We start from the raw sequence: 12,303 nt of genomic DNA, 5'->3' as shown, positions 1-12,303 counted from the left end.
TTTTTTAAATAAAATTCTGCTTTATTAAATTATTTGTAACATTTAGAAAATACACGTTTTATGCTTTTCAATATTTGTGCCGCTTTCAGCGTTGTTTGAAATTTCATAAAAAATTTTATTAAATTAATTAAAATTATAAATTTTATATTTTATGTAAAAAGTGACCCGAATACAATGGGCCTTGTCTTATTAAAATGTAATATAATATTTTATCAAAATCTAAACATTTTTGTTAACTATTCTTTTTCCTTAAGTAGAAATAAAATGTTCTTCTTACAATTATATGACGAAATCCATAACTTTCTGAAAAGTGTAATTTATAATCTAATTTTAATATTTTTTTAAAAAAATAATTTTAATTGTTTTATTTTTAATTACTTATATTTAAATTCTACACCATCATAAGAATTATCTGATAATTGTAGAAAATAATTCAAAAAAACCCTTCTCCAATTAAAACATGTCTTATGTTGACAATTTGTTCAAAGGGATAACATACGTATCTTTTACTTTTTATTTTAGTTTCTGTGATCAAAATCTAGTAATCGTAAAATTGTATGGATATCGTTTAAAGCATTATATAGGATCACCACATATGCAGAGAAATAGCTCAAAATTTGAAACATTTTTTAATATATTTCATAAAAGTATATAATTCAAATCCTCCGGAAGAGTAAATAAGAGTAATAAATCCAAGTTTAAAAAATAGGATAAGATGATAAACAATATATTTGTCGTTCTCTGAATAAAATGTTTGGCTGTGAAAAAACTTTGATACATAATCATGTTAAAATTATGGATTGTCCAGCGTAAAGTCCGTATATAAATCCAATTGAAAACTTCTGGGACTATATGATATCTCATTTCAAACGCCAAAAACCATCAAATTCAGATGAAATGTGACTATTAATTGAATAGTCGTGGAATTTAATTTCCAACGACTGTTGCCGATATCTCGATGAATCTATGCCTCGCTGATTACAGGGGCTTATCTAGAACCTGGATATCCAACAAAATATTAACAAGTTACGTAAAAATTATATTCAATAGCTATTAGACCTAATTACCTAACTATTAAAGAAAGAAGTTAAAGTATTTTCGTGATAAATGAATGTCTCATTTAAACAGTTGATCGGACATGTTTAATTTATGTGATTCATTCAATTATCCAATATAAAAATTACAGAACATAATTAGGTAATGGAGTGAATTAATAATGAAAATAGTTGAATAGTTGCATTAATCGGTGCATTATGGATGGGTTACATAATTTCAAGAATCTTCGCATAATCTGTTCCAGGAAGGGCAGAAATAATATTGTCTCATAATCGGCATTCTATTTAAAAACAGTTAAGTTAATCATGTAATCAATAGGAGTTCAAGTGAGAACAAAAACAAGCAACGAGGGCACGGCGAGGGTTGTTATTTAGGGCAAAGAGTTATGGCATAGTTGTGCAATTATGTCCGTAAATAACTCGGAATGTTGAAAACAAAAGATATTTATGTAATTACATTTAATTATTAATGATACGTTAGAGTGAGGTCGGAAAGAAGAAATTCATGTACTTTACAGAGATTGATTTACATAACTTCGCCGTATTTATATAATAATATTCCTGGAACAAACTTGTATACATTCAGTGACCTATTATTTAGCATAAAATTTAAATATGATGTACTGTTTCTGCCATGACATACATTATTGAGTGTCTCGAACTTTTGCATACACAAATAACACTTTAAATTTATAATGGAAGAAACATTGTCGTTTATCTGCTCGGGAAATTATTTACTGACGAAAATAGCCAACCCGGCCAACTCATTCCACGAAAAGATTTATTTACGATGTACTGCCCTTCAATTACACGCATGCATAATAATTCTTTCACATTAAAATTTTGAAAAATTAAATAGAAAATATTCCCTCTCCGACCAAATATATAATGGAGAGCTTTACCTTTCGCCGCATAAAGCTCGACTGAATATTTCTCTAGTTTATGTGTAACGTCCACTTCACTAGAAAAATGTAAATAAATTAGGCGTTTGTTTTAATAAAACAAGTAAACCGTTGCATTTCTTGCATGAATAATTTAGAAGTTATTCTGGGAAAATTGCATTTTAAATAAGAGCCATAGCCATCATACATGTCTTTGATAAATAAAACAAGTTCCAATTTTACAAAATTCAAGGCGTTTAAAAACATCAAAGGGAACGAGGAACAGTGCAGGAGAGGGACGTCGAAAGAGGGAAACGAAAGTTCCAGTGACGGACCTAGAGCTTTTTCGGACAATATTAAAGTAATGACATCTTTATCAATCCATAAATAGGACTAAAATAAAAACAAATAATTATATATTTAGGGTGTAAAATCAGGTACCGCACATTTAAAACAATCTCCAAAAAAGCGGGAACATCTAGAAATATAAAATACCAGAAACGATGAAAGTTTAACACCCTACTCGGAGAAGTAACCCGCACGAAGAATTTTATAAATGCAAGAATGAATCATAAAGCAACCGAAATAAAAGTAACGTTTGAGTGAAAACGATAAAATGCGGTTGATGCGACTCTGGAGTTGGTGGAGCATTACCCAATAGTCAATTTGAGGTGCAGCATTTGTTTTTGCGGGACATCAAACTTTAATATCGACGACACACGAAGAGCAAAGGACTAAGTAACCGGGGTTTGTTGTCCAACATCGGACAATGCGGACGGACATCTCCTGGTGGTGTTCCGACGATCCGGGGTGGGTTTTAAATGTCGTCCATCCATTCGTAATGACCCACTCAATTATTTGCTACCCAATCGAAACTTAAAACAACTACGTACAAACTTTTTGCAACTGGCCGCGCCGAATTATTTATGCCGCAGCTTTAATTGTGGGAAATTACGTTTGTTTTCCTACACTTTTATTTTTTTTTAGGACGCGCGCACTTTTTAATTCGGCTAATATATTGTGTTCGTGTTGTTTTAATTAACTAGTATATTGTGTCGGAGTTAGATCGTTTTTTTAATCATTTATAGTTGCCAGAAATTTTTACTACTTTTTTGTCATCGCGTTTCGATGCTTTTATTTCTGCAAAAAAATGCATTTAATGGCCCTGTTTGCTGTGTCACATAAAAATTGTTATTGGATTTTTTTATTTACTACACATTTATATTTTTATACCAGAACGAATTCCTACAATGTCCAATATATTCGGGCATCATCCATTAGTTGCACTAACGAAGAACATAAATAAATTCTAGCAAAAAATATACATATTACAATCTACTGAATTTTATAAAAAATATTACCCTTGAGAAATTAAATTAAGTTATCCAATAGTGAGAATTTTGCTAAAAATGTGTACGAATATAATTTGAAATCCACTCCAAAACATGCCCAGATTTGAGCACCTGACATATAACTGCCTAAAATTTGCTGTTAGACAAAGTTGTGGAACTTTGGAATTTTACTATATAATCCTGTCCAGTTATATTTGTTATTATACGGGGTGCCCCAAACTGATTGTTTTTGGCTGTTATGACTGGATAGAGGAAGACTGATAGTGAAATGATTCATTTTTTTTCTAAAACATCACTAACCGGATTTAATATCTCTGGAAACTGAAATTATTCGAATAAATAATATTTATTTTACTCATTCATTATTTGTCATCTTTAAAAAAATCGACAAATATTTTTTTCTTATTTATATCGAAAATCTGTTGGAAATGATAAAAAAAATACTGTGAAAGTTACAGCTCTTAATATTAATATTAAGAGGTGCCGCATCGTAAATTTTAAATTCCCGTTTAAATAACACGGAAACGGTGTTCTCTTGGATTTTGAAATTTTTTAACTATCGTTAGAGATAATATTTCAAAATGATCAAAACAAATTTTTATAGAAAATTTAACGCCCTACAAAAAATGTCTCTTACAGTTATTTAATATATTCATTTTCTCAAAAGTTATTTAACATTAAAGTTGAATTGATTTAATATTTTGACATTTTTCTCATTTTCTGATGCAACCATCAACTTTATGGGAAAATTTTATATGACATTTTTTGTAGAAAATTCAATAATTTATGTCCGAAAAAGTTTTTGATATTTTTTACAGATCATAAGTTATCTGCAGAAAACTAAAAATTTTATTAAATAAATATTATTTTACTGCTTAAAATTAAGCATTTTATTTAAATAAATAGATTTTTACTAAAAAAATTGATTGTTTATTATAATCAAAGTAGTATATATCGTTACAGTACAGTAACAGACTTTTACTACAATTTGACAATTTTTTTCTGTATTCACTTATAACTAGCAATAAGTGTTTCACGAAAAATGAAGAGCAATTACGATACTTATTTGTAGTAAGAATCTATTTATTTAAATAAAATGCTTAATTTTAAGCAGTAAAATGACATTTATTTAATAAAATTTTTTAGTTTTCTGCAGATAACTTATGATCTGTAAAAAATATAATCGTGTATATGATATTATACCATAATTATATCCATTCAATAAGAAAATAATATAATGATAAATTAAGATTTATTCCAAACTTTTAACCACTATTGTATATTTTTAGAAAACTAAATTTTTAACTTTTAGGGACAAATTTAAATATGGCTTTTTGAAATTGATTGAATGAAGCTATATTTTTTAAGGAAATTCATACATAATTCGATTTCAATGAATAATAACTAAAGAAGAACTAGCAGGCTTTGATGCACTTTTTGTAAGATATAACCATTTTAATTAAATTTCTTTTACAGAAAAAAGTTGTTCAATCAAAATATTTCTTGAAGGAATTAATTTAATTAATGAATTTATTCCTTCCAATCTACTAAACTGTACAACAAATTGTCAAACATATCGCAGAACATCAGACAGTGATTTAACACACATTTCCATTTGCCTGATTATTTGGAACTTATAATCCGGAATAATGACTCTTTGATTCTTTTATAGTAAGATAAAACAGTGAACAAAAAAATAGAATCATCTTCTTTAAAACGGTATCTGCAAAAGTTATCGGGGATCCTTTGACGCCGGGCATCAAATGAAAACGAGGTGTAAGTGAGATGCAAGTGGGCCAATGGGGAAAACACGAGGTGTAAGCGGGCCAGCGTCAGGATAAAGGAAACACTAAGAAGTAGTTAGTAGGTGAAGTGGGCCAGGCTGAAAGGAACGGCACGGTAACGGAAAGAACACGGGGCAAAACTGAAGAAGACGGGGTAGGCTTAGGTAAAGGCGCGAGTGGATTGTGCCCGTGTGTTCATGTGTTTGTTGTTGTAAAGCTGTTTACTGGCAGCGTGCAAATTGGCTCGCAACTAAATGATTATTGCATGCGAAGTGTTATTACTTATGAAGGGAACGTGAAATTCCTGGGGCCGGGAGACTACTCGCCGAATGCCTTGCGACATCAAATATTCACGCCGCTTACGAATTTATAACCCCCTGCGCACTGTATTAAAATTAATTATTTAATATTAAACTCGGTAATTTTTTTGTCGGCCAGCCCGGGCCTAGGCCCCGTTATTCCGCGATATTTTATAGATTTTTATGTCTGCGTATAATAAAATTGAGAACGAATTATGCATAAGACTTTAATTGTTTTCTGCGGTCCTAACTCGCTTTTAAAACGGCTGCTCACGACTATCAAATTAGCACTGCCTGCCACTCATTATTTTTTCATTTCGATGTATTCTTTTATGTATGGCTTATATTTACACCTTTCATTGGATGGGCATGGTAAAAGGAATTAACATTTTTTTCTTTTTCACAAACAAATAAAGAAATTAAAAAATTATTTCAAACAGAATATCAATAGGTTTAATTTATAATAAATTAAGAAACATAAATTTCCATAATATCATTATTAATATAAAGAAAATAAATGCTAGGTTTAAATAAATCAATAATACAGTGTGTTTCACTGTTGACATAACAATTTTCTTTGTAGTTTGTCCCTTTATGATGAACACAAGCGGAAACATATTTTTTTTATAAATTAAATTTAGAATCGTCACTAAAAACTAATCGACCTCACTATTCTGTGGTTTTCACACTTTTAATAGAAACTTTTTCTTATTTCCTTTTAATAGAAACTATTTCTTTTATCTCTGGGGTCAAATGAACCTCCACCTACTTGAACCAATTTCAGCAAGTACCATTTTTTCTAGGTTAGGTTTTTTGACATTCGAATTATTCAATTATTTCTTTTTTTCTTATAAGATTTTCAAATTCAGACAAATTGGCCAGTTTCTCTAATATTTTTTTCTTTTAATAATACGAGACACAATTGACTTATTTAGCAGTATACTCTAAGTAATCTCTTCCTGTTTCATTCCATCTTAATAAACCTGAATTATAATTTTTCTTACAGTTTCTTTACAACCATTGATTAAATAATTATAATAAAAAAACTGCTAGTAAATAATCGATTGAAGTTCATAGAGACAAATGATAGACCACAATGTAAAATGTTTCTATAATTTTGTCCATTTAAAAATAAAAAGTAGGCAATTTTTTAAAGAATAAAATTACACTTACCAGTCGCATAGTAGACACAACAATAACAGACAAAATAATAAACATTATAGGTACTGGTACTATCCAATTCAAGTAGTACAGTTCATATTTTTAATATATTTTAATAAAATGCTTTAATTATGACCACTACTGTATGTATATTAAAATAAATATTAAATTAGAATAAATTATCTAAGATGATTGTTGTTAAATTTAATTAATATCAAACATTTAACCTTTTTTTTGAAGTTACTTGTAAATTGTATTAAGTATTTCTTTACTTAAATAAATTATTTAACAAATTATAGTTTAATAATTGGATCAATAACCTTCTCGAAAGTAAAATTGTTATTATCAAATATGCAATATTTATTTTTAAGTGTTCAATAAAAGAAATAAGTTTTTTTAAATAATGTTTAATAATAATGACAATTATCTTATGTTACAGTAATCTACTTTTTGTGATGCGTTTATTTAGATTATATTATATTAATAAGTTGAATCAATTATTTACCATTTATATTGAAAATGTTAATTTTATTAAATTTAATAAAGAGTGTGATTAATTTTATATGAATTGAATTTAGAGCTATTCACCTGTTGCTGTTAATTAAATGTTACGTGTCTATATTATTTTATTTATTAAAAGGGTTATTTTATATTTTTCGAAACAATGAAAAATTATACAATTTATTACTAAATAAAAAATATTTGTTTTATTGTATTAAAAATTTTACCACAGTGTAAAAATGAATAAAAATATGATATTTAATACAAATAATTCTACGAGTAAAAATATGAATGCTCAATAATCGAAAATAAAATATGCCTATTCTTGAACAAAGTACACAGAATATCAACTTTTAAAATTTATTCTTAAGGAATATAAAATTTTAAATAAATTTCTAACTCTTAATATTTTTTGTAATAATTATATTATTTTTTTACGTAAAAAATAGATACAAAAATAATTTTTTCAACAACATATTAAAATTATAATTGGAAAAAAAAAAACAATTTTTTGTAATAATTCATATTTTTTAAGGTTATGCATGTAGAAAAAAATAGATTATAAAATTTTAAATAAATAATATTCTTTTAATATAAATAATGAATTTAGACATAAGTTAATTTTTACTTATGACAGTTAATAAATTTTGTCACATTTGATTATCGGTGAATATACAGTGACGAGATATTTGTGGGAAACGTATAGATAATGATTTTAATTATAACAGTGAATGATAACAAAACTTGGAATGTCATTAATAAACAGACACGATTTGTTCCATAAGCCATTAGGGGCTTCGCTGGACAAAGAATATACAATAGACCAATAAAGTGAATTTATGTTTGCAAATTTAAACAAAATATAAGCCAATATCAATATCAGTTAATTTATGAAAGTGCCACAAATTTAGTTGCAATTATGCGGCACAAACATGTATGTTGTGTATTTTGTATTAATTAATAATGCAGCCGATAGGTGGATCACGATGTTATATTCAAATAATGGCCATATCGGTGTTTGTCAACTCCAATTGTCCTGCACCGGCCATTGATAAATAATATATGCGTTGTGTGCATGTCAGAATTGGGATTTATTAAATAGGGTCTTGTTCGACAACGACACTACGATGCCTACTGCCCAGGACTAACTACTATCCCGTCCTGTCCTATCCCGTCCTATCCTGTTCCATGTCCTCCGCTTATCCTTCTCTACGCTCTGTCCCATTCTCTTCTATTCTGTTCGGTTCTGTCCTCCGCAACTAACACACATTCAGCCCCTCCATTTCCACGTCCGTGTACACACGCCATTGTCAAGGCATTTGCCCAGCTACCCATTTCTATAGATATGAATATCTGTCCGGGAATAAATCATCTAATTTATTTGTTTAATTAAATTACACATGCGCCGCGACTATTTAAATGCACCTACACATGTTTGTTTTACAATTTGTTTTCAGGTCACGGCTATTTCAGAAATATTTTTTTTAATACGCATTGGAAGTTAACGAAGGACTTTCAGTTAATTTATATGGAAATTTCAGGCTCGCAAAATAAAGGACTTTGCAAATTGATCAAAAGGGTTAATTTTTGACAACTCTCAACAACCGAATATTGGATCGATTTTACTTATTTTTTATTTAGGACAATAATTTCGTCAGATATTTAATGGCTTTTGAGATGCAACAGGTAAAAATTACATTAAAAGTCAGAAAAATCTGCTTACACTGTATCTCTGTCTATTATTATTATTAATTAACATTGAAGTAAAAAAGTAAACTGTTTTAAATTTTCGACTTTAAGGCACCATATTGAGACGTAACAAGGAAAGAAAATATTCATACTAATAATTCTAAAAATTAGACGAAATCAGAAAAATATTTTTTATAATAAATGTATGAATTCTCATTAATTATCAAATATTAAAAATAAAGTAAGAGGCATATTACTTCTACCATTTTAAAATTTTGACCTTAACAGTTAATTAGAAACAGGACTTTTTGAAGTGTAAGAAAATTTTTTCTTCAGCTCAAAAAATTGGATTAAACTATAAAAGTATATTAATTTTCTTTCATTATTATTATTATTAACAAAAATTAAAGTAAAATGGACTGTTTTTCGTTGCTGCTTTAATTTTTTATCCTGAACACACATTAGAAATATGATATGTTTTTTGACTTGTAACAGGTAATGATATTTTTAAAAACATTTCTAAAAATTAGATTAATTTATCACCATCAGAAGCTACGTCGAACATTCTTTATAAAATATCAAAAAAACTACAACTAATTTAGGTAACTATGTAAACGTACCTTCAGCTGCGATGAATTAAATTGCCTGAAACAAATAAAACAAAATTAAAAAATAATCACAAAAATAAATAATGTTGTATATAATTAGAAATAAAAGCAATTTTATGCATTTATCATATTATTTTACAGTAGTAAATGATAGAGAATTTTAAACGTCATTGCGCAAATTAAAGCTTAATTAATTTAAATAATCATTAATTATGTCATGACTAATAGAACACCAAATTATTGAACACACGCTCACGGACTATAAAATATAAGGAGATATGAAAAGCGAATGGCGTATCTCAGTAAATATTCATGAAAATCTATTATCGTTGATAAACATTTCATGTTCGAATTATATTTTAATTGCTCCTCATCGTTAATCATCCATGCGATGTATAAATAAAGTAGGAAAACACATTAGCAGACGGTTGACCATTGCCGCGCACACTGAAAACTACAAGTGGATTACAAATTAATATACCTATTTGTTCAAATTCGGATTATTTATGTTTTTAAGCTGTTGTTTTTGTACAAATGCTGATAAAATCGACTAACATAATTGCATGTATTTTCTGAAAAATACAACGTGTTATCAGACACAATAATCTTGAATAAAATGAAACAAAAATGTTTAATAACTAAACTCTTCCTATTATGTATATCTTTCATATTTTTTATGAAAATTTCTTAATTTATACTAGTTTTAATTTTTTTATTATATACCGTACGAAAAATGCTCTTCGTGTCTGGATGTTGTAAGAGATGGATGCACGACAAAGAGAGAAAAGTTTTGCCCGGTAGTAAGAATCCCTACTCTCAGAGACAATGCGCCGTGCTGGTGCGCGCCGGCGCACAATGTAAATTAATCTTTGCGAATGCATTTAGTAACTCTCCGTATGCATAGGGATGTAGTTCGAGTTCTTCGGATGCTCCATTTAAATTCCGTAACTTTGTATAATTTTCAATCTGTAAATTGAAATATTTTTTGAGGGTATATCAAAAACAAAAATAAGTATTCTAAAAATAAACTACTTTTTTCAAAATAAAAATGTATCCCAAAAATTAAATAAAATATACTAAAAACAACGTCTGCGGAGACGAACCGCATGCTAAACGCAGCAAACCCAAATGATCCCCTCCAGTCAGTTCGGCCCGCCCACATAATTGCATGTATATCTTTCCTTTTTGTTTACAAAGGGGTATTGATGTTCCGTCTCAATATGCGAGTAGACACGCTCATCATTTTTGATACGGTATACATTGGTTGGTTATGAAGACCGAAAGAAACTAGAAGGTCTGACTAAGAGTTTGTGGCTAAACAAGTCAATCGTTTGCCATCTTATTAAACAATTTAAAGAAACTGGCCAACTGGCAGGTACGAAGAAACTTCTTTGAGTTCGAAAAACTTAACGAAAGAAAATATAATAAATGAATTCGAATGTCAAACATGTTGTCAATGGAAGAAACGGGATGGTCAATAGTTGGGAATTCATTTGACCCCAGATCTATACGAAAAACCCCGGTTTGTACTAAAAATGTGAAAGTCAAATTTTGACTCAAGATTCATTGAACCACAGGACGGAGGGGACAATAGTTTTTAGTGACGAATCTAAAATTTAATTTATAAAACATGATAGTTCTGCTCATGTTAAATATTCTACAGAGATAAAACTACACAAGAAGTTTTATATGCAGATATAATATTCCTCATAAATGTGTTTCAACATGAACACGATTCCAAACACAAATACAAAATTGTGACTAATTGGTTAAAAGACCAAAGCATCGCCCATCCCAATCTCCAAAATAGTTTGTTGTAACAGTTTCCCGAGAATTAGTTTGTATCAATTTGTTTTGTTGTCCGCCAGTTATTAATTATTTAGTACAATTTCTTAAATTGACAAATTAATTAATTAATACCCAACGTATTTGCCATTTTAGTTTCCTTTGGAGTTAGTTTCGAAGCCAATTTAATACCTTGAATATGCGTTCTCGGATTACACAAACAATAACAAATTTAAAGTTAAAATGTCATTAATGGACTTTGACGTCAAACGGCGGAACAAAATTAGCGACTTCCGCCGACATTTTATATATTTTAATTAAATGCCAATAAATCATGCGCGTGTGTGTTTATTAAATCCAATCGTGTACGTTTTAGTGCTTCCGGTATATAATAAATTTATAGTTTTGTAAACAAATTGAAAAGTGTATTGTGGGTATTTTACAATTGTGCATATAACCGTTGTTTCCTTTCCTACCATTGCACGTAATTGTTGCGCGGTCTCTCACGGTTCTTCACGGTTACTCAGCCAGGAGTTTACGATGTCGTAAATTCTCCGCCATGAACCAAATATCACTTGTGCACTATCACCGAACAAGATGCCAATTCGGGAATTACTTTAACGAGAATTGGCACTTATAAGTTGCAAATAGTTACTTCCACTGTCAACTTGAACATCTATCTAATTTAAATCGACTTTTAGTTTGGTTTCTAAAGACTTTTATATCCAAGATAGGTTTATTGTTTTTATTGACACTTTGAAACGTTATTTTTTTGGTATGTTATGCTAAATATTACAACAGTAGAACTTTTGATTTTCTGTTACCCATCAGCAAAAAGTGAAGTTCTTAAAAAGATCATTGAAAATAATTCAGAAGGGAAGAGAATAAAAAGATTTATTTAGACGGTAAATTAAAGAAACATAAATAAGCAATGCCGTGGCGTTGGTAAAATATTGGAAATATAGCGTGCCATCCTCGCATCAATCTGTTGACAGAAATCGGTTTTGATTATGGAAACAGACGCGACGAAGAAAGGGCAATGAGAGTCGATGGAAGACAAGATCCTGCGGTTTGTTCGGTTTACAATCTGCGAAACTAGTGCCCCCGTCGAGTTGTTATATTATTAAAATCATCTATATTCATTCCACAGTAATTAGAATAATGGGTTGATGTTTTTGAAATATGATA

The 12,303-nt window shown here is 29.2% G+C and overlaps 1 protein-coding gene across 4 annotated transcripts in view; it reads right to left on the bottom strand.

The window, feature by feature from the left end:
* The window catches only part of LOC109600809 (protein bric-a-brac 1), a 405,012-nt gene that overhangs the window by 319,679 nt on the left and 73,030 nt on the right, over positions 1–12,303 (bottom strand). For all 4 annotated transcript variants that reach the window (XM_049962995.1, XM_049962997.1, XM_049962996.1 and 1 more), the window contains one exon: positions 9,343–9,367. The gene's annotated coding sequence lies outside the window, so the exon portion shown is untranslated. The remainder of the gene's footprint in view (positions 1–9,342; positions 9,368–12,303) is intronic.

Source organism: Aethina tumida, chromosome 2, assembly GCF_024364675.1.
Source record: "Aethina tumida isolate Nest 87 chromosome 2, icAetTumi1.1, whole genome shotgun sequence".
Classification (NCBI taxonomy): Eukaryota; Metazoa; Arthropoda; class Insecta; order Coleoptera; family Nitidulidae; genus Aethina; species Aethina tumida.
This window is presented reverse-complemented; position numbering and strand designations above follow the sequence as displayed.